The sequence below is a fragment of the Oryctolagus cuniculus genome, chromosome 20 (assembly GCF_964237555.1).
Source record: "Oryctolagus cuniculus chromosome 20, mOryCun1.1, whole genome shotgun sequence".
Classification (NCBI taxonomy): domain Eukaryota; kingdom Metazoa; phylum Chordata; class Mammalia; order Lagomorpha; family Leporidae; genus Oryctolagus; species Oryctolagus cuniculus.
Genome location: NC_091451.1, coordinates 31,587,332 through 31,615,060, shown reverse-complemented (window position 1 = coordinate 31,615,060; position 27,729 = coordinate 31,587,332). Strand labels below are relative to the sequence as shown.

At 38.8% G+C, this 27,729-nt stretch overlaps 1 long non-coding RNA gene across 3 annotated transcripts in view; it reads left to right on the top strand.

Moving 5' to 3' along the window:
- The window catches only part of LOC138847332 (uncharacterized), a 105,923-nt gene that overhangs the window by 34,017 nt on the left and 44,177 nt on the right, over positions 1 to 27,729 (top strand). For 2 of the 3 annotated variants that reach the window (XR_011385078.1, XR_011385079.1), the window contains exons 3-4: positions 13,718 to 13,766; positions 15,602 to 15,627. This is a non-coding gene — a long non-coding RNA (uncharacterized lncRNA). Of the gene's footprint in view, positions 1 to 13,717; positions 13,767 to 15,601; positions 15,628 to 27,729 lie in introns of those variants that run through there. The other variant, XR_011385080.1, reaches the window with a different exon arrangement.

The following is a 27,729-nucleotide window of genomic DNA, read 5'->3' as shown; positions in this document are numbered from 1 at the left end:
GCTTCTGACTCCAGTATTCTATTGAAGACCTGGAGGCAAATGGTGATGGCTCAAGCAGTTGAGTACTACTTGTGGGAGACCTATAGTGAGTTTTCAGCTCCTAGTCTTTGGCTCTGGCACAGTCCTAGCCATTGTAGTCAGTTAGGGAGTGAAAGAGCTGATAGTACTCTCTTCTACTGTCTTTCTCTCTCTCTCTCTCTTTCTGTGTGTGTGTGTGTGTGTGTTTGTGTATGTTTGTGTCTGCCTCTCAAAAAACAGAGAAATAAAACTTTAAAATACTAATAACTTAAAAACGTATTAATTTCCAATTTTTATTATTTTTTCTAAGTTTATTAGGAGTTTTTATTTGAAATCTTCAAATTGAAGTTAGCTTGTTTTTTTTTTTTAATCCATTCATCATCTTCAGTTAGAAGAAAAAGATACCCTGCATGCCATATCCACTATAAGGAGAAGAAATCCAGTAACACTGTTTGAACTAATCATGAGATTTGTTAAATACTGAAGATTATTTTGATTAAGTGTTGACAGCTTGAAGCCTTGGATTTAAAAATTACAAATGCATTTTAGGCTTTAATTAATGTGAAAAGCTGAAAAAAAGTTTGAGGGCAAAATGCATCTTAATTTCCCAGTCTTAGCTTAGCATTTGCCAAATCTGGAAATAATGTAGAGGTCTCTGGGTTTTATTTATTGATAAATAAATAATTTAACAGACAAAATATTTGTGGTACATCAAGCTTAAAAAACATTTCCTCATAACACATGTAGGATGGGCAGCAGGTGTCAAAGGAAAATTTCATCAGACACTGGCATGACCTACATGCTTCCTCTGATCCTTTCCACACCTACAAAATGTATTGGAAGAATTAATCTTGTACAAGATTGCAGGACCTAGCAATGCCCTCAGCTGCGTTTCATAACTTCTCAAACCACAAACTGTGCCATCATCATGTAAAGAATGTGGTGGGTCAAAGAGCCACTTCACTCTCTGAATGTCAGAGAAGAAGGAATTGCTGTTTTTAGGGACCTTGCTTTATAGAAGCATACCCTATACCAAAATATGGCTTGATTATTTTCCTGAAGTGTTCATATTTCATTGTATTTAATCATAAAGATAATATTCAAACTGGGAATATGCTTGGTAAATTAACACAGGAAAGTGCTCCCTTTAATTAGCTGTCCCAGTGTTTAAGACTATCTTGCTAGTGTTTTCAAAATGTGTCTGACATTAATTACGACTTTGCTAGAAAGAGGTCAAAAGGCTCAGATTCTGCCATGAAATTTTGAAGCAAAAGATAATAGAGCTAATGCTTTAGTAGTTAGCCTTTCAAAAGGTTGTATTTGTAATATGTAAATAGGTAAGCTAAGCACAATTAAAGATGCAAAAACATTTTATAACACAATATTGTGAATACGTTAAATCTTGAAGTGAAGAGATGTTAAAATGGATTTGAATTAATTTCATTGCTAAAGAATTTCAATGCTGATATAAATCTAACAGAAAATGTTACAAAAAACTGAATTCATTGATATCTGTGATCCATGACCATGCAAAGAAGCCTTGTTTCATTCAATGAAGAATGAATCCAAATACACCAAATATCACCACAGCAGAATGTTTTACAGCTAAACCTCAGAAAGTGACCTTTTTTTCCTGGCATCATTAAATATAAAGAATTCTTTTCAGGAAAAAAAAATCAGAACTTCAGTGTTTGCAAAGCCCCTTAATATATTGCGCAGTCATGCACTATTTAAGATGTGTGGGTCAACAGATCAGAAAGTTGTACCGTAAGATTGTATTGGAGTTGAAAATTTGCTATCATCTAGCAATGTCACAGGGCAACAGATTACACACGTTTGTGTTGATGCTGCTGTAAACAAACATACTGCCCTGCTAGTGATATAAAAATATATCAATATGATTATGTACAGTACATAATTACTGATAATAAATGCCTATAACTGCTTTATGTGCTTATTACACTGATTTTAATGGTCATTTTAAAATGTACTCCTTCTGCTTATAAAAAGATTTTACTATAAAACCGTGTGCCATGTTTCATTGGCAGAAGCCTCATATATCTTGTGTTTACTGCATATATTGATTGTATCAAGATGCCCTATTGAGGGGACGGCATTGTAGCACAGAGGTTAAGCCCTTGTCTATAATGCTGGTACCTCATTTGAGCAACAGTTTGAGTCCTGGCTGCCCCACGTTTCATCCAGCTCCCAACTAATGTGCCTGGGAAAGCAGTGGAAGATGGGCCAAGTGCTTGGGTCTCTACATGGGAGACCTAAATGTAATTCCAGGCTCCTGACTTCAGCATGGCCCAGCGCTGTCCATTGCAGCCCTCTGGGGAGTGACCCAGAAGATGGAATGACTCTCTCTGTCTCTCCTCTCTCTCTATAATTCTACTTTCAAATAAATGAATAAATAAATCTTTAAAATAATTGTGTCCATCGGTTCTAGTCCCAGCTACTCCAATTCCAATCCAGCTCTCTGTTATAGCCTGGGAAAACAGAAGTCCTTAGGCCCCTACACCCACATGGGAGACCCAGAAGAAGCTCCTGGCTTCTGGCTGCAGATCAGCCCATCTCCAGCTGTTTCAGCCATCTGGAGAGTGAACCAGGGATGGAAGACACTTTCTCTCTCTCTCTCTCTCTCTCTCTCTCTCGGTCTCTTCCTCTCTGTAACTGCCTTTCAAATAAGTAAGAAAAAAAAATTAAAACAGAAAAAAAAAGATGCCCCTTTGAATCATTAGCTTGTACCATTTAGGTTTGTGTAAACCCAGCCCATGATACCACAATTAACATTGCTATGGCACAATCTCAGAACAATGTTAAGAGATGCATCATTGTGACTCGACTTGAAATCATTTTCATATTGGGTCCAACCTGGTTTTCCCTACTACATTTGCCTCCAATTTTCTCTGTGCTGAAGATGTTGTACATACAACTTGTTGAACACTTCATAAACTTCCGACAATTGGATTGGAAATGAAGCAGGAGGATGAGAGAGGATTTTCCTTTTTCACGCCTTAAGAATTCTGAAAAGAAGAAACAATTTTGAAACAAAGGAAGCATCTTCAAGGTCAGAGCACTGCTTTGAAAGGAAGCTTCTCACGTAGAACTGCAACAACCAACTAGAAAGGAAAAGCAAGCACTTTCAGGAGGCCTGACATTTCACCCCATATCCCATCCATCAGTGGTAATGTTTTACAGCTAACGCTCTAAAGATCAAACAATATTTCTCTGGGAGGAAGTTTGGATCCCTTAATCTGAGTTTATTATTAATTTGATTATTTTTAATTATTCAAAAATTTTTTGAAAAGCATCCAGGACTTGCAGGAAGACTGTCTGAATTATAGTCAGGGATGCCAGCAAATATGCAGGATGCCTCAACAACTTATCTTTCAGGTAAACAACAACCAATTTTTTTGGATGTATAAACACTTATATTTTCTAACTCTGACAATTTTAAACATACTCAGCCAGAATTCTAAGCCTACAAATGTAAAATATTATCTTCATGAGGAGTCAGGCTGTGTCTTTGCAAGTTATTTTTAAGTTGATAAGAAGTTGACCTATAATTGGGAGCAAAAGGTAGTTTAGTTATTTTCCTCCATCCTGTTAAATTTCAGAGAGAACTGAGACATGAAGGATGGATTTGTGTAAGCAAAGAGAAAGATCAGTTACTCCCATTCACAGATTATGAGATGGCAGCATCCTATCTAGAAGACCAGGGCCCAAGAAGTAAGGTGGTCCATTGGAGTTACTGTGAAAATAGTTGACTGTTGACAAAGGAACAGGGCTGGGAGATAACCAGGATGAATTTGTACAATACATAAATGTTACTCAGGGGAGAATCTGACAAAGGACTGAAAATTCCATCATTCATTATAAAGAGAAACGTGGTCTCTGATTATTTAAACACTACTGTGCTGACTTAGTCTAACATCTAAAAATTAATATTACTCTAAACCTTGTACATGATAGAAATATCTAGGATTTGGTTTCCATGCATATATGTAGAAGCATTGTTAACATTTTAAAATCTAAATCTATGTGATTATTCTACTGTTAGTCTGAATAGGGCCATAACGACTCTAATCTTGAAGACCATTGGGTCAACATGGCTGCCAATATATAATGTGCTGGCTAATGTAGGGAAATTCTTGTGATGCATAACACTACTTGTACCAATAGGAAAATTTGCCTAAACCAATATTTAGAAATAGCTTTTTTGTTGCATTATAAATACACTTACATACAATGCAAATGAGAGTAAAGAAAAGTAATTCCCAAGTCTTTAGAAATAGTACTTAAGATATAATAAATGAATTTATATATCACATTTCTATATTAACTTATGAAGTGATTTCATAATGGAATAATAAGACATTATACTACTATTAGCGACTTTTTATGTTTTAAGTCACTTTTTATTGGCCTGATTATGAAAGATGTTTGTGTGAATTGCTTTTATATCAGTTTAATAAGTATGGAATATTAACATAAATATGTAAGTGGCTACTTACACAATTTTGTGAAATATTTCACTAGGCATATAGCTATGCTATTATTAGATTTTAAAATCCTGTTTTTTTTTGTCTTTAAGCTGTTTTTCAAACAATAAATAAACCAATGAATGAACAGATGAATTAATTGATAGATTAGATAGATAATAGATGATAGAGAGAGACTCATTACATTTCAAAATGCAGTGAAATGAATTAAGGAGTGTTCCAAAATATGAATAACTATTTCAAAAAATTTTTCCAAATGGCTATCCATACGTTTGGAAGAAAAATAAATTAGATGAAGAATGAATGTGTGAACATTACCCACACAGGCATTCTTTGTAGAAGGGTTCCAAACCTCTTGCAGAGGTTATTCCATTCCCTTTTCCCAAACCCGTAGAGAACAAATTGTTTGCTTTGGTTACTTATTTCAATATTTTCCGCAGAAGTTAAATGCCGAGGATGATTTTAGTTCAGAGACATTTGTACAAACTGTTCCGTATCTTTATGTGCTTCCATAAGTTTGACAGAGTAAAAAAAGAGAGCGAGATGGTAGCAAGTATGAGATACTAATGAAATTGTTCTACTACACACATGAAATTTTCATCTCGAGCTCCACAATGTTGGGTTGTCTTCATATCCAAAACCTTGTGGTCTTCAGTTAATTTAACATTTTCCAACTGGTCTTTTTTATAGTGACAGCATGAAACATAAATCCATAAAAGGCTGGAACCACAAAGCATACAGTCTGATGGTAAAGTTATTGAATAGCTTAGAATTTAATAATACTATTTAAAACTATTTTACCTCAACATTGACAAAACAAATCTACTTTAATAAGCTTAGAGAAAAAGAGTTATTGCCATGTTACAGCTGCTCATAAGCAAGACTTGAGGTTTGTCCTTAAAAAGAGAAGAAATTGGTGAAAATTCAAAATGTTGGTCAACCAACCAGTTGGTTTTCTTACCACAGAGTCAAACATGCCATTTCAATGACTTCCAAATACATTAAAGTAGATATCAATCAAAATGGACACCAATAATTCAAAATAAAACACTTATTTTTTACTATTCAGAAAGACAAACAGTTGCATCAAGCAACTTCCCCCAAATAATTACTAAAATTTATCCCACAAGGAACAAACCACAGCCTTTTTCCTCAATTCCCTGCAAAATAATGGCATCAAGTGATTTCCCAGGAAAAGTCTAAATATTTTGATGGCTAGGTTGTAATTTGTTCATTTTCATGTATTTGAGGCACTGTGCCTTAACAAACAGTTTATACCATAACAAAGTCTACAGAGAATACTCATGTAGTGAGACACTTTTACAAAAACACATAACATTGATGATACCAACCTAGCTCATGGAAAGCACTTTGACATTTTGTTTGTTTTTTTCTGTAATGATGAGTCATGACCTACAATTTCAAAAACATTGATCTAAGGGCCAGTATTGTGACCTCCTTAAGAATAAAAAAAGTGGGGCCAGCACTGTGGCATAGTGAATAAAGCCGCTACCTGCAATACTGGCATCCCATAGGGGCACCAGTTCAGGACCAGACTGCTCCACTTCTGATGCAGAAAGTGGTAGAAGATAGCCCAAGTCCTTGGGGCCCTGCACCTGTGTGGGAGACCTGGAAGAAGCTCTGGCCATGGCAGCCATTTGGGAAGTAAATCAGCAGATGGAAGACTTCTCTCTCTCTCTCTCTCTCTCTCTCTCTCTCTCTGCCTCTGTCTCTCTGTAACTCTGCCTTTCAAATAAATAAATAAATCTTAAAAAAAATAAAGAATAGCAAAATTGTCTTGATTCTCCAAAACAGTTCATTGCATCAGTTGAGTAAATGGGAGTAACTTTTAGTGAGTGATGAAATAAATGAATAAATGCAATTTGAAAGTATCATGTTAAATAGGTGAGTGCGTTCAGCCTAGTAGTTAAGACTTCAGATATGACACCCACATCCTATATAGAAGCACCTGGATTTGAGTCCTGACTCTGATCCTGACTCACTTTCCTGCTAATGTGCAACCCTGGGTGGTAGGAGGTGATTACTGAAGTAATTGGAGCCTTGCCATACGCATGAAGACGTGGCCTGAGTTCCTGGCCCCCAGGTTCGCAGTGGTTCTTTGGGCAGTGAATCAGTGGAAGGGAGTGCGTTCTCTCTCTCTCTCTCTCTCTCTCTCTTTCAGTGATGATGGATAGATAGATAAATACTGTATTGATAAAGCTTCCCCAATCAATCAAAAAGGCATTATAATATTAACAGATAATGCTCATATAAATTTTGCCAATCAAACAGGTATTACGGTCTTTTTCATCTCCCTCTAGACTAGATATCCCAAACTCATTGATCCACAAAGTGGCAATGTATTATGGATAAGAATATGGAATGGATTTGAGAGCCAGACTAGCTGTATTCAAAGTCTGTCAATTTCTTTGTAAGCTTTACCTGTGCAGGACAATTAATGATTTAGTGCCTCAGTTACCTCATTAATAAAAAGGTGTTACTAAATCCTTCTTCACAATGTTGTGAAGATTAGATGATTATAAAAATGTAAAGAACTTACAATACTGCCTAGTATTTAAGGAGCATTAAATAAATGTCTCCTAGTACTTCTTGGTCAATTCAGAGTGACAGACATCTTTTTTTCTTCAAATTATCCTACAACACAAAACCTGAGGCACAGAGCTCAAAATGTATTAATAGTGAAAATGTGTGACTTGACAGGGTTTTGGGAGGTCTCCACGAAGAAGAACATTCAAACACACTCTGAACATTCACAAAGCAACACGGATATTGCACTTGCTCTTTTTGGAAGATTTTGCATTTTCCCCCATTGAGCAGTAATGTCAATTGAATGTCATTAACTACCCACACGATATAGCTCCTGAGGAACACAAGTGAATAATTATGCTGTCATCCTATTGTACCATTGGTTGATTTAGGAATGAGCAGTTAATGAAGGCCTAAGTCAGTCAGAATGAAGTATTACATTGACCACTACAAGGGATAGACATGTGATTGCAGGTACTCCCATCTGAAGGAAGTAAAGAACATTTAATCTATGTTTGGACAAGAAACCAGCATACTTTAGGCAGTGAGGAATACAGTTGTGAGCACAAGAATGACTGTGTTTACTTTGCTACCATCACTGAATTACATGAGGATGAAACCACCATGAGGAGGAGAATGGATTTTCGGGGATCCATGAGAAATGAAGCTAATCAAACCACTTGGAGCTGCTGTAATTCTGGACATCTAAGTTACAAAAGTTCCGTAATTCTTTGTCTTGTTTAAGTCAGATTGAGCTCACTTCTCTGCTGAGTTGAGTTTCAAGCATCTAACAAATGATTCATTTGAACTTGGGATGGTTTTCTTTCCAAACTTGGGACTCTATTTCTTGGCCTTCAGAAACAGAAAAGTTTTTTCTAATGGGATTTTATTTAAAAGATTGTTTATTGTTTTGCATAATAAATATAAATAAATTGAGGATATTTTTAAAGATTTTTATTACTTATTTGAGAGGTAGAGTTACAGAGAGGGAGAGAGAGAAAGGTCTTCCATTCTCTGGCTTATTCCCCATATGGCCACAATGGCCAGAGCTAGGTTGCAAGGAGCCAGGAGCTTCTTCCAGGTCTCCCATGTGGTTACAGGGGCCCAAGGACTTGGACCATCTTCTACTGCCTTCCCAGGCCATTAGTAGACAGTTGGATGGGAAGGGTAGCAGCCAGGACATAAACTGGCATTCATATAGGATGCAGGCACCACAGCTGGAGGCTTAGCCTACTACGTCACAGCTCTGGCCCCAGACTGAGTTTTTACAATGAGTCATTAACAAAGCTAAGAATTGTTCAGGCATTATTTTCTTTAATTTCACAGCAATTCAGTGAGGTTAAAACTATAACTATACTATACTCTAGATGAAGAATAAGAGGTTACTAGAAATTAATAAATTTGCATTTAGATAATATAGATAGTAAATGAAAACCTAGAAATCCACCATGACTTTATCTAATTCTGGAAAAGCTCTTAGATAATCGACTACTTTGTTAATTATTCACCATGTGCTATGCTAGGTCAGTGCTATAAATGCAGTTCATTACAATGAAATTTTGAAAATCTATTTTGTGCCAGGTAAGACATACAATTAGATAATTGAATCAGTTGATCACAGAAGGGCACAATCAGGAGTTTTCTTTTCCTCACCAGCATCTTCCATCACAGTTTGAAGTATTTATATTTTCAGACACTGAATTATAGTGGGTGAAATTGTGGCAAGTTTCAGGTCCAAGGACAATATAACTTTCAGACACAAAAAGTTTAGACTAAGATTTTCAGTTTTTAGCAGTGTTGGAGTAATTAGTCCAAATTTACCTCCCAGCATAAATGCTTAGAAAACCAAAGAAATTAATTTAAAAAAATTCAGATGTAGTAACCTTTTTTACATTTTTTTGACAGGCAGAGTGGACAGTGAGAGAGAGAGACAGAGAGAAAGGTCTTCCTTTGGCCGTTGGTTCACCCTCCAATGGCCGCCGCAGCCGGCGCATTGTGCTGATCCGAAGCCAGGAGCCAGGTGCTTCTCCTGGTCTTCCATGCGGGTGCAGGGCCCAAGCACTTGGGCCATCCTCCACTGCCTTCCTGGGCCACAGCAGAGAGCTGGCCTGGAAGAGGGGCAACCTGGACAGAATCCGGCGCCCAACCGGGACTAGAACCCGGGGTGCCAGTGCCGCAGGCGGAGGATTAGGCTATTGAGCCACGGCACTGGCCCAGATGTAGTAATCTTTGCAAGACATGGTTACTAAGAGAAGAGAAAGAAATAAGGTGCGTTCCACAGTAGTTCTGATGTTCTGTAAGGGTAACCTTTAATAGAAGGGTGTAAATCGAACAGAACCCTGTAGTCTTGCTGAGTTCAGAACAAGCTCAGAGTCTGAGGACTCAATAGGTCAAAGTTATTGTGACCATTGGAGTTCAGTAAAAAGGGAGAACTATGTAGGAAGTGAGATAAGAAACTGGTGTAGAGATCCCATTAAATATTTGCAAAGAATTTTAAGAAATATATATAGTTATTTATTTATTTATTTTAATTGAGTGAGAGAGAGAACTGCCATGTTTTATTAAGAAATATGGTTCACTCCCCAAATGCCCAAAACAGCCATGGCTAGACAAGACTGAAACCAGGAATGAGAAACTCAATCTGGATCTTGCATGTGGGTGCAGAGATTCAACTAATTGAGCCATCACTTGCTGCCTCCCAGTGTAAACATTAGTAGGAAGCTGGAACCCAGAAAGGAGCCGAGATAAGAACACAGGCACTCAGCCGGGGCCCCGGCTCACTTGTTGAAGACAAATGGACACTATGAGAAACAGTGACTTGATCAGCTCTTGTCCTGACGGTTGATGTACAATGTAATACTTTATCCATTTTAGTATTTTTTTTGTTCTAGTACCATTGGTTGAACTCTGTAATTAACACACAATTATTCTTAGGTGTTTAAATTTTAACTGAAAAGTGATCCCTGTTAGGAATTTGGAAAACATTATGCTGAGTGAAATAAGCCAATCCCAAAGGGACAAATACCATATGTTCTCCCTGATCGGTTACAACTAACCTAGCACCAAAAAGGAAACCTGTTAAAGTGAAATGAACACTAGGAGAAATGGTGACTTGATCAGCCTTCACCCTGACTGTTGATGAACAACTTGATATGTTATCCCTCTTAGTATTTTTTTTGTTTGTTCTACTTAATACTTTTGGTTGAATACTGGAATCAATACACAATTATTCTTAAGTGCTGAAACTTAACTGAAAAGTGATCTCTGTTAAATATGAGAGTGGGAATAAGAGAGAGAAGAGATGTGCAATCCGGGACATGCTCAAGCTGACTTACCTCAAACAGTAGAGTTAGAAACATACCAGGGGATTCCAATTCAATCACATCAAAGGGGCATGTACCAATGCCATCTCACTAGTCCCAGTGATCAATTTCTGTTCACAATTGATCATAATGATAAGACTAAGAACCAAAGGGATCATATAAACAAGAATAGTGTCTGCAAATACTAGCTGATAGAATCAAAAAGGGAGAGAATGATCCAACATGGGAAGTGAGATACACAGCAGACCCATAGAATGGCAGATGTCCTAAATAGCACTCTGGCCTCAGAATCAGCCCTTAAGGCATGCAGATCTGGCTGAAATGCCCATGAGAATATTTCAGGCATGGAAAGCCAAGACACTCTGGCAAAAAAAAAAAAAAAAAAAAAAAAAAAAAAAACAACCTAAATGAAAGATCTCCACGAGTGAGATCCCAGTGGAAAGAACAGGTCATCAAAGAAGGAGGTACCTTTCTCTGAAGGGAGGAGAGAACTTCCACTTTGAACATGGCCTTGTCTAAATATGATCAGAGTCGGTGAACTCAGGGGGCTTCCATAGCCTTGGCAGCTCATGACAAGAGCCTAGGGTGATTACTGATGCCATAAACAGGAGTGCCAATTTGTAAAATCAACAACAGGAGTCACTGTGCACTTACTCCTCATGTAGGATCTCTGTCCTTAGTGTGCTATACATTGTGATTTAATGCTATAACTAGTACTGAAACAGTATTTTTCACTTTATATTTCTGTGTGGGAGCAAACTGTTGAAATCTTTACTTAATGTATGCTAAACTGATCTTCTGTATATAAAGAGAATTGAAAATGAATCTTGATGTGAATGGACGGGGAGAGGGAGTGAGAAAGGGGAGGGTTGCGGGTGGGAGGGACGTTATGGGGGGGAAGCCATTGTAATCCATAAGCTGTACTTTGGAAATTTATATTCATTAAATAAAAGTCCAATTCTCACAAAAAAAAATAGGTCAAAGAAAAATCGCAAAGTAAATTAGAAAATATGTTGAGCCAAATAAAGTGAAAATGGCAACATATCAAAAGTGTGGGATCCAACTAAAGCAAAATTTAGAGAAATCATGCATTTAAAGAGCTCTGCTATAAAAGAAAAACAACAAAACAACTTCAAAGCAATGACTTAAGCTTCCATTTCAAGAAACTAAGAGAGAGAGAGAGAGAGAGAGAGAGAAAGCTAAGCTCAAAATATACAAAAGGAGATGATAAGGATGAACATGAGTCAATGAAATAGAAAACTGAAAAACAAATAGAAGAAACCAATGACACCAAAAGGAAAATACAAAAATGAGAAAACTTCAGAGAAAGAGAGAAAGAGGAAACAAACCACCTTAAAGAAGAAACAGGAAACCTTATTGGAGATCCTTCAGACATTGAAAGGATAATCAGGAATATTATAAATAATATCAGTTCATAAATTTTCAAAAATCAGTTAACATGAACAAACTCCTTGAAAGACACAAGTTACCACAACTAGCTAAAGGAAAGAGAAAATATGAGTATCCCTATGCCTAGTTAATGAATGGAATTCATAATCAAACACTTTCCCACAGAGAAAGACATTTTATTCCGCTGGATATCTTATCAATTCTTAAGGAAGAAAAAAATGCCATTCTTATACCAATTCTTTTACAAAATAGGCATATGACCACTCCTTACCTCATTTTATAAGGCCAGTATTATCTTGATTTGAAAGCCATAAAACCTTTCAAGAAAAGAAAAGTAGTATCCCCCATAAACAAAATTCTTAGAAAAATATTAACAAAGGAAACTCAACAAAATATATGAAGACTGATAAAATATGTACAAGAGATTTATCCCAGAAATGTCTAGCTTGTTTTACATTAGTGCAATATACATTTACTGATTAAAAAAGGAATTCCGCAATAATTGCTCAATAGATACAGAAAAAGTACTTGAGGAATTCAATTATCAAATTCATACAGAAAGAGACTTCTGGCTAGGTAGACAGGGATCCGGGTGTCTCTCTGACACCATCTGGAGATGATTCTCAGAGAACTCGAGAAATGTCAAGCAACTGGCTTCTGTGAAGGGTGTAGATGTCATGTGCTAGTCCTTGTAATAAGGATTTTTCTGTGCTTTTGTAACTAAATAAGGTAAAAATAACCTTATACTCCTTGGGCAAAATTCCCATGTATTTTCTGTTTTCTCTATTGAATCTTGTTTGGAGGTTTCACCCAATAAACCAATAAAAACCATCCCTCTCCCAGACCAATCACAAGAATGTCAACTTTCACAGCCTACAGATCCCTAGGCAATCAGCTCTTAAGGGTTCCCTTCAGGGCCCCTCTTAATGCTGCTGGGAGCTTTAGCTTTTATTTTTGCTTTCTCTGCTTGTCTTTCAATAAATCACTTCTGCTTTAGACACTCTTCTTTGTCCATACTCCTCACTCTTTGTGGATGCCAGACATGAATCCCATGGAGAAAAAGAACTGCAACAACTGCTGACTCCTACAACAAAAGTATGATAAAAATATCAAGAATTCAGAATAAAGATGAGTTCCTCAACTGTAAAAGGGACCTATGTAAATCCTACAATTAATATCACAGATAGGGAAAAAATTATGGTTTTGCTATTATCACTTCTATTCAACACTGTATGAACTGTCTTGTCATTCAAATGAGATAATAGGAAAAATAAACAAAGCAAATTGTAGGGTTGAGGACTTGTTTCGCAAGGGATTAAGCAGCTTCTTGCAATGCCCACATTGCATATCAGAGTGTTGGTCAAGTTCTGGCTACTCCACTTCCTATCTAACTTCCTGCTAATGTGCCTAAGAAGCAGAGGAGGCTGACTCAAGTACTTGAATTCCTGCCACCTGCTTAGGAGACCTGGAGGATTTCCTGTCTCCTGACTTCAGCTTAGGCTAACCCTGACTATGGAGGCCATCTAGGTAGTGAACCAGTAGGTAAAAGATCTCTCTCTCTCTCTCTCTCTCTCTCTCTGTGTGTGTGTGTGTGTGTGTGTTTGTGTGTGTGCAACACTTTCAAATAAATCGTTTTTTAAGGAAAGTAAATTGTAGAGACAAAGGCAAAAGCAATACTGTTTTATACATCATTTGCACATGATCAAAGCAGACAATGCTAAAGAATCTCAAAAAATGGCTAAAGCTAGAAAGGTCACAAAACCTAAGTTCAATATTGTTCATTAGTCACCTTGTTTCATTTCATGCTTCTTTGATTTCTTAGATTCTGATTTCTGTTTTTTTTTGGCAATCACCATTTGGTGTGTCCCTAGAAATTAAATATAGCTTTTTAAAAACTCTCATGCTTGTCTACAGGCTACTGAAGTTTATATGGAACATCGCTGGTTTAAATGGAACACTTAATGTAAGTTTTATATGCAGACAAACAAATGTGTATATTCAATTGTATATTCATATTTATGTAGAAAGACACAAAGAATATAATTTGCCAGTGTAATTACAGCTGCAAGGGTATCTAACTGCAAATAAGTAATTGTAAAAATTGGAAGTTCCTATATCTATATTTATCCATGCTAAAGAATACAATTAGTGAGTTAAATGTATTTAAATATCTATGACTTTAGTACGAAGAAGAAATAGAAATGAGTTGGATCCAATGACACAGAACTTCCAAGGAATACACTGTGTCTGATTTTTCTGTTTCCTTTTCTTCTTTTTTTAAAAGATTTATTTTATTTTATTTATTTGAAAGTCAGACCCATTACGTGAGATTGAGGGGGAGAGACACAGAGAGAGAGGAGAGAGAGAGATCTTCCATCTGCTGGTTCACTCCCCAGATGGCCACAATGACCAAGGCTGGGCAAGACTGAAACCAGAAACCAGGAGTTTTTGGGTCTCGCATGTGGGTGGAGGGGCCCAAGCACTTGGGTTGTCTTCTGCTGCTTTTCTAGGCTCATTAACAGAGTTGAATGGAAAGTGGAAGAGCCACTTCCCAGCCTGTATGGGACAGTGGTGTCACAGGTGGCAGCTTTATCCACTATGCCACAACACCAGCCCCTTATCTTCTTTCTTTCTTCCCTTTCTTTGACATCTACCTCTAGTGATGATTTAAATACTAAGTCATGTAAATAATTCTAAAGGAGGGAAAAAAATACACATGTGGCTTAGAATTAGATCAAGTATTCATGCTTTCTAACAGTATTAACTTTGCAGACCAATTATAAATGAGATACTTTTGTGAAAAATAGAATCAAAAATCCCTGGGCTAATGCCCACCGGAGAGTTTTTTTTACCATGAGCCAATACTAATGTGTGTAAGGTTTGGTTAACAAACAGCTGGACTCATCAACATGTATTTGGCATTTAGTATGAAAGGAAATTATTTTTCTACTTACACAGTATTTAAGATTAGAAATACAGAAAAATATATTTGCTACTTCTTTTAAAGTGCCCAGAAATCCAAAAGAGTAAAAAGAGTGAAATGAGACAGTACATGTCATCCTTCTTGTTCTAAGCCAAGTCTTATTCCAAACACTTGATTTATTTTTTAAGATTTTTTTATTCATTGAGAGGTAGAGTTACAGACAGTGAGAGGGAGAGACAGACAGAAAAATCTTCCTTCAGTTAGATCACTTCCCAGACGGCCACAATGGCCGGACCCCCGCACCTGCATGGGACACCGGGAAGAAGCACCTGGCTCCTGGCTTCAGTCCAAGCACTTGGGCCATCCACTGCTGCTTTCCTAGGCTATAGCAGAGAACTGGATTGGAAGAGGGGCAGCTGGGACTAGTACCAGTGCCCATATGGGATGCCGGCACCGCAGATGGAGGATTAACCTATTTCGCCACGGCGCCAGCCCCCAAACACTTGATTTAAAAGTATTTTATCAGAGGTGGGTGTAGCAAGTTGAGAATCAGATATCCCATATCAGAGTGCCAGTTTGAGTTCTGGCTACCCTGATTCTTCCTCCTACTGATGCATCTGCAGAAAGAGCAAGTAATGGCTAAAGTGTTTGGGCACCTGCCACCCACATGGAAAATTGAGATGAAGTTCCTGACTCCTGGCTTGGAGTCCGTGGCCCAACTCTGCCTATTCTGAGTATTTGGAGAGGGAACTAGTAGATGGAATAACTAGTGCTTACTTGTTAGCGCTCGCTCGCTCTCTCTCCAAGTGGAAGAAAATAAATGAATAAACATAAAAATGATTTTATGTAACAAAAACTTATCCTTCTGTCTACAGGCCATAATCTTAAGCCACTTCAAATATATTAAATCATTCAATTCTCGTATTAGTTCCACTCTACCCAGTGGGTAAATAGAAGCTGCTGAGATGTGGTAGAGTTGCAATTTATCTCCAGCAGATAACTTTTATCATGAAAGAAGTCAAAAACAACCTTTCCTTCTGTTATATCCCTTGGATCTGACTGAGCCATGATTGGTTCTATTGGCTCTCAGTATTTGTGATCTCGATTTTTACAAAAATAGATGCAGAAATTCACAACTAATTGGCTTCAGGCAAAAGGAGCACTTCCACAGTTTGAATTTAGGAGAAAGAGTCATGTCTCAAGCTCTGATTCTGTGGATTTTAGGATCTAGAGAACATGGAAAAGAGAGGATCTACAACTTTGCCAGCGGTGACCATAATGATAGACCTTTGGTGAAGTACCATGAATGTTTCCTACAGGAGTAAGTGTTAATCAGTTCAAAACTAACTACTGATTGACATGTGAATTTGAGGGAGGAGGCTTTAATAAAGAGACTTGGCAGAGGCAGACCCAGAATGAATTTTACAAGGAGTGACAACTGACCTGAGATTCAAAGAACAAAACACACTAGGGACTGGCACCATGGCATAGCGAGTAAAGCCACTGCCTACAGCACCAGCATCCCATATGGGCACCCGGCTGCTCCACTACCATTCAAGCTCCCTGCTGATGCACCTGGGAAAGCATAGTGCACATGGGAGACCCGGAGGATGCTCCTTGCTCGTGGCTTTGGATGGGCCCAGCTCTGGCCGTTGTGGCCATTTGGGGAATGAACTAACAGATGGAAGATCTGCTTCTCTTCTCTCTATGTAACTCTGCCTTTCAAGTAAATAAACAAATCTTTTCAAAAAATGAAAAAAAGAACAAAAAATGTGACAAAAAAAGGGATAAGAACCAAGCAAGCACTCTAGCATGTAAAGTACTCTACTTTGGCCAATTATTTATTCCTACTTATTAAAAATTTCCAAAATTGGCAACTTAAGACAATAATTTACTCCTAGTGTCATGTCTCCTGGGATTGACAAGTGAACAGCAAAATTTTTTCCTTACTCCAGTTTTGTCAATTTTTAAAATTTTTTTTTATTTATTTGACAGGTAGAGTTATAGACAGTGAGAGAGAGAGACAGAGAGAAAGGTCTTCCTTCCACTGGATCACTCCCCAGATGGCCACAATGGCCGGAGCTATGCCGATCTGAAGCCAGGAGCCAGGTGCTTCCTTCTGGTCTCCCATGTGGGTGCAGGGGCCCAAGCACTTGGGCCACCCTCACTGCCCTCCCAAGCATATGGGATTCCAGTGCTGCAAGCAGAGGATCAACCAAGTGAACCACGGTGCTGGCCCCTCAGTCTTGTCAATTTAATGGTCACCAGCAAATGGACAGCCTGGTCCAGTGGATATGAATCATGTCAGACATCTTGGCAGAAATGGACCAAATGCTAAACTCAGCTCAGAATGTTGGTCCAAGAAACTATACTTTGATGGTCTAGGTTCAGAGTTGGGGGGTTTTCAAATTTCTTACATGGCAGATCGGGACTCCGCTCTAACAGGTCTGAAACTGTCAGACTTCTGATGAACTGAACTTGGAATGTGCAACTGTCCTCCACATCCTACCGGGTGAACAAGTGACTGAGGCCAGCCCAAGGGGAGGAGAACAAGGCAGTATCCTTCCAAGAATTTGCAGCTGTCTAATCTACCATGGTTATAGCACACTGAGTTTCAAATCACAATAGGGATAGAAGCCCACAAACTGTTCCCTGTGCTGATATTTCTGATGAATGCCGAAGACCTTAATAACCACTCTTCTACCCATGCAAGCTGAAATATAGCCTCAACTATGAGTGAAACAAATCCTGTGGCTTCACATAGATAGATCAGGTATTTACTAATGATTGTAATTAGCATAACCATGAAAAGAGTCAAAATAAAGGGCTAGATGATAAATGTTTCCCAGCCAACCTGACGATAAGGTATCCTTGGGCTTTAGCCCTTCCCACACTCAAGCTGAACTACAGGCAGGAATTTGATATGTGCAAGAAAAACTGTAGGACTCTGTGTTTCTCCTGTTTGGTGAAACAGCTGAAACCCCATTAGTGGAAGCACACTGTTCCCTGTGCATGAGAAAGAATGTTCTGAAACTTCCCCTCCTCCTCTATACCGCCCCTCTCCACCACCTCAAAATAAACTTGACTAAATGAAAGTCATATCTCTGGATCACTAAAGGAAATTTCTCTTAGTAGCCAATAAATACTAGTAGGTTTTGATTCCTGTCCATGTGCAGTGTACTCTCTGGACCGGTTCACTTCATCTGGCATTGCTGGGAGACTGCTAATGAATTTCCCTGACAGATACATCGCTGGGCAGATCAGATCAGGGAAATGAGCTCTTTGGGGCACAGGCTTGTATGGAATTGTAACAGTGTGTTTTCATTGACCCCAAGTTGAAGGAATGCTTCATTCCAATACTCTGAAAGGGAAACTGATAGTCTCTGTTGTTTTCATTGCTTAAACTGCGCTTTATTATGAAGGACTTTGCTTTAAATGAACTTGAGTGGTAGTGTAGCTTTTCACAGAAAGAAAAATTAAATCAACTGCTGTATGTTTTTCTAGAAGCATATTGGTTAACTGGAAACAATTTCTTTATGGATTTACAGAAAAGAGAACAATCTTCTGAATTTAAAATGAACAAATCAACAAGCATTTCTCTCTCTCTCTCTCTCTCTCTCTCTCTCACACACACACACACACACACACACATGCTGTTCTTCTATATACTTGGAGAAGAGTAGTATGTTCTCTCACTTATTTAAAAACTCTGGCCCAGCACCTATGGAAAACGCTGAAAAATGAAAAGTTGGTTTGGACTGAATTTGAGTAACTACTGAAGGTTTCTGCCTGAAGTTGTGTATTCTTGATTTTAATTTCTCTTGGACACAGTACTTGCAACCAAAGCAATCTCCAGAAGCAGTGGCCAGGGACTGGCCAGCCTGCATCTGACCTTTCCGGCAGATGTTTGTAAATGGAGTGAATTGCCTTTCCCAGCCCAAACTGCGTAATCTTGGTTAGGGTTGTTTTCCATGTAAATACTTTGACAGACCGTGGTTTGTGCCGCTGGGCGTTGGTAATAGGATATACACAGAGTCCAGGTCACTGACTAAAGCCAGCTGGATCAGGAATGACCCTTTATAATCTTGAGCTGAAGTTTGATACACTGATTCGGCTAGCAAAAATTTTCTTTTCTGCTAAAGCCGAAATCATGATCTAGACAACTAGTTGGCATAGTGAAAAGGAAAAATACAGAGACATACCTCAATTCCAATTTGCCATAATGCTGACTGGCCAACACAACTAAAGATAGGTCTCATTAAGTGATGTAACAAGGTGAGCCTGCGTGTGGTAGTCGAATGTGTTTGGGTAACCAGCAGGTAGAAGGAGGACATGAGCATGTTCCCTGGTGAATTCTGTACTTGCACCAGGAACTTCACACAAGTGAGAAGCATGGGAAAACTGATCTCACAACCATGCGGGAATCAATGGTCAGGGGTTGGGCATCTTTAAAATATGGTAGTAGGGCACATGACTGATTTCATATAGGGAAAAAAAATGAGAACTAAGTTTAAGAATAAGCACAGGGGCCAGGTGAGGATAGCTCCTTGAGACAAAGGACTAGGAAAATTGTATTGTACTAGTAAAGAGGCAAAGGGATCCAAGGGTGAATGAATGCATCTCACAGGCAACTGGGCAGAAAGTTTAGCACAATGAAAAATGCAGAGATTGTGTAACACAGCTGACCTCAATTTGACTTCTAATGTCTGTAATTTCTGCGTGTGTGACCTTGAACAACTCATTTTACCTGCCTGAGTCCACCTTTCAAGTAATGCCTTTGGTGCTAAACTAAGGCTTAGTGAAAATGCCTATAAAGCATGTAGAATTGTGCCTGGTACATGGTGGTGCTTTATAAATGGTAATCTCTATGATCACTCTTATTTTATGTGACAGGATCATTTAGTGAATGAGACAGGACCTGATTTGAATACCAGATTTACTTCTTTGCAGTTGTATGAATTACGAAAAATCCCCATCCCTCATTGAACTTTAGTTTCTTTATCTTTATAAAGAGAAAAGCAATAATTACCTGGTAGGGATCATTTGATCATTAAATCAATGTTATAATAAAGTGCCTAAGATGGTTGCTAGCATTTTACAGGATCCATTTATTATTTTATTTCTCGCCCCACACTTTTCATAGCCTGGGGCAGAGCTGAAGAAATAGACAAGACAAGATAGGGATCTTTGTTAACTCTCCATGGTTGATAGACCCAGACTTGAGTTCAACATTATGATTGCATTAGTACAGCAGAAAATGTGACAATAAACTCAGAATTTGTTACAATTTGTGATAAAGGAGCATACCCATAGGGAAGAGGCATACAAGAAAATTGCAATTAGATTAATAGTCACAAGAAAAGTTCTTAACACAACAATGGGACTTATCATTGGAAATAAGAAGATTCGAAGTGACTGGGAAGGGTGGTGGACTCTTGACGTACTGCTGATGTGGGGACACTAGTATGTTCCACTGGCATGACAACAAGTTACAGGCTCAAAACCCAGAAAAAATCCTGTCCTTTAATGCTCTTCAGTTAAGTTTTAAATGATTTACTCTCTTAATTTTATTTAATTGCATTTTTTTTCATATTTTCCTTTAGAGGACATTCCTGGTCTTTTGCATATTTCCCTTTAAAGTATACAGCATGCCAGGAGCTTTAGGGAATAAATGGATGGATATTTATGCCACTGCAGTACTTCAACTTTTTCCCTTAAACTCACACCCAAGAACTTGTCAATAGGCCAATTTGCATTTTGGCCACATTTTGAGGGCTTGGTGGCAACAGTCACTCCACAAACTCACCACATGTGGGACTAATTGGCACTGTTGGCAGTTCAAGAAGAGAGGCTGGAGTCTGAGTGGGCACAGAAGCCTGACAATGCCTTTGCACAATGGTTCTCAACAGGAGTTAGAAATTAGAGCTGTGAGGAGAAAGATGGACCCGTGGGGCAGGTCAAAGAGATGAATCACTCAGCGCTTAGCAAAAAGCAACCAAAAAAAAGGGGGTAAAGAAAAGCTTTGAAATAGATACTTTATTTTGTACTAAACTTCTAGTCTAAAAGAAGCTGCATACTTACTGTGTGAAGTCAAGGAGCAGAAATGTGCAGATGGAAGAAGGAAGGATTTGGGGACAAATAAGTATCTTGGACTGTAAGGGACCCAGCCATAGGTTCAGGTCAATTTCACCATCTGCAGAAAAGTCATGGGTCTTTTACAGTTTTTGCCCCCTACCAGCTGAAGGGAACAAGGGAAAGATTTGTAGTTTATTAAAGTACTTTGATTTTACACACTTCAAACCCAAACACAAAGATCTCTTACAACATCGTAGCTGTGAGTCTCTGTAGGCATGAGCAAAGCTGCAGTAGTGTTGAATAGTTATTCCCATAGACATCTGTGTTACTCCAGCTTCTCTGGGTTGCAAGAAATGCAGAGTGGAGCCTCAGGGAATGGGAATTAATTGTGGCATTTACTGAGGAGGGTGCAAGCGCAAGGCTGCCTCAGTAGCAACACCGAAAGGCTCATGGAACTGGACACCTTGGGTTTTTTGTTTGCTTGTTTGTTTTTAATTCAAGATACAACAGCAGTGTTGGTTTCTCCAAAAGCAATTACAGTAATCATGACATTAAACATCTCTCTCTTTTCTTTCATTGAACCTATATGTGCTTGCTTCCTATCAGAGCACAATCTGACCCTGTCAAGTTCTTTATAGAACTTTCAGCTTTATTTTGCCTAAAATATAGGAATGCAATTTGGACATTTCTGAATTTCATCTCTTCCCTTATCATCCCCAGTGCTGCTTCTCAGCATGAAGAGTTTGAGTTCCCGTCCTCTAAGTCTAAGCTCCATCCCCTCCCACATAACTGCTTCCCCCCATACCTTGACAATAGTCAAACCTAAGAGACATCAATGAGACAACGAGAAAAGAAATATGTGCAGAAGCAGAATTGAATTCAGGGACGCTGAATAAGAGAATTCCAGGGTCCCAGATAACACAATGCAGCCTAGAAAAGAGCCCTTGTGCCTATATGCATCCTGTCCTATGAAACAGCGTTAAGTAGGGTCAGGGTGCAGGGACACCTACTGTGGAGACACCGAGGAAGGGCTCCATATTGCTTGGGCCTAAGACAACTATTTTACTTCCCTTCTCCCTTCATAATACACAATACACATACACAAGCAGGGTCTACCTCTTTGACTCCATCTGCTACTACTACCTGTACTACCACTATTTTATGCAGAACGAATAGGAATCATATTTGGTATAAGGAATCTCTTTTGTTAAAAAGGAGGTAGGAGGTAGATTCTCCCTACAGGACTGTCTTGGCTCAGGATGCTACAAGAAATGCCACAAGCTGGGGGTCTTAAACAACAAGCGTTTGTTTATCACAGTTCTGAAAGTTGAAAAGTCTATGGTCAAGGCTGGAATGCCTGGAGACACACCATTCTGACTGGTAGACAGTCTCCTTCTTGTTACATAGCTTTGAAATGTTTGACTCCAAACACTGGAATAATTTGTTGCATAATGTTTCTGGCTTAGAGTGTATTCCTCTTCCTTTGGAGAGTGCAATGCATACCCTATTGCAACTTATATGAGAGGACTTGGAGTGCACCTTCTCTCCATCTCCCTTTCAGGAGGGGAGTGAACACCCCATTCCCTAGGAAATGTTACCTCCAACATTACCAGCCCATCACCCCTTAAAGGGAGTTTCTGACTTCAACTGTTAGACTTCAAAAAACATATGAACTCAAGAGTTGTACCCACACTCTGCTTCCTCTCACTGAGAGCTCAGATCATGACAGAGTGGCACCCTGTCAGCCCTGGAGTCCTGAAGCCTCATGCATCAGGGCAGGCACAACCATCCAGCATCCAGGGATCTCATGTGTCCTTGTCGTTGGCACAGTGCTGATCAAAATGCTTCTCCTGTAAACTGTTCATATAAAGGTACACCTCCAACTTTAATTAAACTTTATTGTCCACAGAAATTGCCTCTATACAGTGGGGCAATGGTACTTTATTAATTTGGAGTTCACGTATCTACTGTGTCTTCTCTGTAGAGTGCATTGCCAGTAAGTTTTGTTCACGTTCTTCTCCCTCCTCTTAAAACATTGAGAACCTAAGAAAAAGTATTTGTGCATGAGAATAAACTGTGTGATTTGAGAAATTTTATTTGATCATCTCTTTGTTTTAACTTTATCCTTCAAATTTTAGAGACAGAGAGAAAGGATAAACTCTCCTGTTTCTGTTTTTATAAGAGTACTGATCCCATCAAGAGGGCTCCACCCAAATTACTCCCCCAAACCTCATCTCCAAATACCATGCCATCGGGGTTAGGGTCTCCACATACAAATTTGACAAGGCACAAAAAACAGCACGGGCCAAACTGGACTGAATAGCAGAAATGGGAAGTGACTTAGAAGTGACCATCACCAGTACAGAGTGAGCAATGTGAGGAGGAGATGAGCATTAGTGCAGGGGCTGGTGTCGCAGTGCAGCTGTTAAGCTGTGCCTACAACACCAGCATCCCATATGAGCAACAGTTCAAGTGCCAGCTGCTCTACTTCTGATCCAGCTCCTTACTAATGTTCCATGGGAAAACAGAGGAAGATGCCCAAGTACTTGGGCCCTGCCACGCACATGGGAGACCTAGATGGAATTCCAGGCTCCTGACTTAGTCCTAGCCCAGCGTCCTGTTGTGACCATTTGGGGAGTGAATGGTGAATCAACAGATGAAAGATATCTCTCTCTTCCCCTCCCTCTCTTTTAAAATTTTTAAAAAATTAAAAATAAAAAAATGGTGCCAGGGCCATCTCTGGGCTCAGTTGTAGGTTACACAAACCAAAATTGTTTCCTATGAATCCTTTTCAGAACTTGGTTTCTTGGTGTGTATGCATCCTCACACAATTCAATAGTCATGTTAACATCGGTCCTAATTTGCATAATACAGATGGGACTTAACAAATGTGAGATGGAATGGTCATCTTCCCTTGCCAGTCTCCCATATCACACACAAGGATTTACCTTCAGTACTCAGGACTGAAGATTGAATTTAGGAAAGTTCAGGGAATTGGTTAAATCTTAAAGCTACAAATTGGTAAAGCAGTAATCTGAATTCATATTGTCTGACTAAACCCATAAGAAAAGGATTTTTTTCACCAGATGTTTACTCAAAAGGCATGTTACTTTAACCAAATATATGCCTTGATAGCCTCCTCTTAATAAATAATAAAAGTAGTTAAGTTAGTAAAGAAATTAATAAATATATTTAAAAGTGAAGGATGGGTAAAGGAAACCTATTGTTCTTTATTTATTTCAGGGATATCATGATAGGGAAGGGTAGAAGTGGTAAGAGAGATGCGGAGAAAAAGCTCCATCTGCTAATTTACTCCTCAAAGATCTGCAGTGGCCGTTGAGCTGAAGCTGGGAGCCAAGAATTCAACCCAGGTCTCCCATGTGGGAGACAGGAACCCAAGCATGTCAGCCCTCCCAGCTGTCTCCCAAAGTCTTCATTAGCTAGAAGTCAGAGCTAGGAGTTGTCACTTGGTCCTCTGATGCAGCATGCAGACTTTTTTCCCCAGGGGCTTAACTGTTAGGCCAAAGTCCTGCCCCAGAAAACCTATTCTAAATAGTAATTTCTGAATTATCACAGAACAATGGGAGCTGAGGTGCCCGAAGAACTAAAGTAACATAGAATAGGCCAAGCACCATTTCTCTTGGGATTTTTTTTTTCAAATATTCATTTTGCTTATCTAAAAGATGAGAGAGGGGGTGGGGAAGAGAGAGGATGCTTTAATTTGCTGGATTACTCCCTAATTTTTTTTAAATTGTAGAATGTGCTTTTTATTAGTGTTATCTTTTTTAACACTACTTTTTTTTAAGATTTATTTATTTATTGAAAGTCAGAGTTACACAGAGAGAGAGAGGTCTTCCATCCTCTGGTTCACTCTTCAACTGGCCGCAACAGCAGGAGCTGCGCTGATCCAAAGCCAGGAACTTCTTCTGGGTCTCCCATGTGGGTGCAAGAGCCCAAGGACTTGGCAGCTAGGTTGAAGGCAAGATCCAGAAACTCCATCCGAATCTCCCACCTAGCAAGCAGGGTCCCAAGCATTTGGGCCATCTTCTGCTGCTTTCCCAGGCACATTAGCAGAGAGCTGGCTCAGAAGTGATGACTAGGACTTGAACTGCAATCATATGGGCTGCCAACATCATAAGCAGTGGCTTAGCCTACTATGCCACAACACTGGCCCCCCTTAGAACTATTTTTAATGCGATTTTCAGAAAGGAAGTAAAAAGACTGGCTATCTAGAGGAGAATATTTTAAGTGTCAAATTTTTTTTAACAAAAGTACTTTTGTAATTCATTCAAATCTGTATAGAACTTAAATGACTACAAATCTATCAATATGAAACTTTTAAGAAAGTCTGTTTACATGACTAAAAAAAGTAGATTTGCCCAAATTTGCAGAGACCAATGTGTGAACCAAATCTTTGTCATAAATCCCACATCAAGTGATATTAATATATCCACCCCACTTTCAAAATACATGTTTATATATAAGTATATATGTATATATATGTTTACATATATGTAGTGATTATAGCAGCATCTTAAAATTATTAAATTGAAAAAATGAATGAGAATGATTTTTTTTTAAAGTTTAGTGGATTTGGAAAAGCTTGCTTAGGTTGACATGGTGCTATATGTGCGTGCTCACTGTGATACTCTTTTCCTGGGCATAATTTTTTTAAGTACTTCAAAACATTTAATGAATGTTATGTGTTACTTTGTATACCTTTTGGTAAGGTGTGGAGCTATGTGACATTTTGGCTAATGAGATGTGGGTGTAGGTCACACATGTTAACTTCTGTGTGCCACTGAATGTGATGTTCTATTTCCTGCCCTGTTCACTGGTGATCCAGGAAACATATGCTTATCAGGAGCCTCAGTTATCCTGAGTCCTGCAGCAAGTAAAGCCCAATGTCTAGCCAGACTGATATCCCGCAAAAGTGAATGACACATTGGAGCCCCGTGCTGAGACATAGCGGTAAAGCCGCTACCTGCAGTGCTGGCATCCCATATGGGCACCAGTTTGAGTCCCGGCTGCTCCACTTCAAATCCAGCTCTCTATTACAGCCTGGGAAAGCAGTAGAAGATGGCTCAAGTTCTTGGGCCCCTGCACCTGCGTGGGAAGATCAGGAAGAAGCTCCTGGCTTCAGATCAGTGCAGCTCCAGCCCTTGCAGCCAACTGGGGAGTGAACCAGTGGATGGAAGACCCCCCCACTCTCCTTCTCTCTCTGTGTAAATCTGACTTTCAAATAAATAATAATAATAATAAAATCTTCAAGAACCCCAAAGAGATCTTAGGTGTGTTTATATGGGTTACATCTGTCTGTCACTACTCATCTGTAATAAAAATTAAAATGATTGCTTTGCACACATTAAACCATCCCTGCATACCAGGGATAAATCCCACTTGGTCTGGGTGGATGATCTTTCTGATGTGTTGTTGCATTCTATTGGCCAGAATTTTATTGAGGATTTTTGCATCTATGTTCATCAGGGATATTGGTCTGTAATTCTCTTTCAATGCTGCATCTTTTTCCGGCTTAGGAATTAAGGTGATGCTGGCTTCATAGAAAGAATTTGGGAGGACTCCCTCTTTTTCGATTGTTCTGATAGTTTGAGAAGAATTGGAGTCAGTTCTTCTCTAAATGTCTGGTAGAATTCATCAGTGAATCCATCTGGTCCTGGGCTTTTCTTTGTTGGGAGGGCCTTTATTACTGCTTCAATTTCTGTCTCAGTTATGGGTCTGTTTAGGTTTTCGATGTCTTCCTGGTTCAATTTAGGTAGGTTGCATGTGTCCAGGAATCTATCCATTTCTGATGGGTTTCCCTGTTTGCTGGCATACAAGTCCTTGTAGTAATTTCTGATGATTCTTTTTATTTCTGTGGTGTCTGTTGTTACATTTCCTTTTTCATCTCTGATTTTATTGATTTGGGTCTTTTCTCTTCTTTTTTTAGTTAGTTGGGCCAATGGGGTGTCAATTTTGTTTATTTTTTCAAAAAACCAGCTCCTCATTTGGCTGATTTTTTGTAATGTTTTTCTTGATTCAATCCTGTTGATTTCTTCTCTGGTTTTAATTATCTCTCTTATGCTACTAGATTTGGGTCTGGTATGCTGTAGGTTTTCTAAATCCTTGAGGTGAGTTGAAAGCTCATCTATTTGGTGCCTTTCCAATTTCTTGATGTAGGCACCTATTGATATAAACTTTCCTCTTAACACTGCTTTTGCTGCATCCCATAAGTTTTGGTATGTTGTGCTGTTATCCTCATTTACTTCCAGAAAGTTTTTGATTTCTCTTTTGATTTCTTGAATGACCCATTGTTCATTCAGGAGCATGTTGTTCAATCTCCATGTGTTTGCATATGCTCTAGGGATTCCTGAGTTGCTAATTTCCAACTTCATTCCTTTATGGTCTGAGAAGCTGCATGGTATGATTCTAATTCTTTTGAATTTGCTGAGACTTGCTTTATGGCCTAGTATGTGGTCAATCCTAGAGAAGGTTCCATGTACTGCTGAGAAGAATGTAAAATCTTTAGCTGTAGGATTGAAAGTTCTGTATATATCTGTTAGATCCATTTGGGCTATAGTGTCGTTTAAATCTACTGTATCCTTGTTGATCTTCTGTCCTGTTGATCTGTCTATTTCTGAGGGTGGAGTATTGAAGTCCTCCAGTACTATTGTATTGGGGTCTAAGTCTCCCTTTAAGTCCCTTAACAAATCTTTTAGATAAACCGGTGCCCTGTAGTTAGGTGCATATACATTGATAATTGTTATATCTTCCTGTTGAATTGATCCCTTAATCATTATATAGTGTCCCTCTTTGTCTCTCTTAATGGTTTTTGTGGTAAAGTTTATGTTGTCCGATATTAAGATGGCTATGCCCGCTCTTTTTTCATTTCTGTTGGCATGGTATATCTTTTTCCAGCTTTTCACTTTCA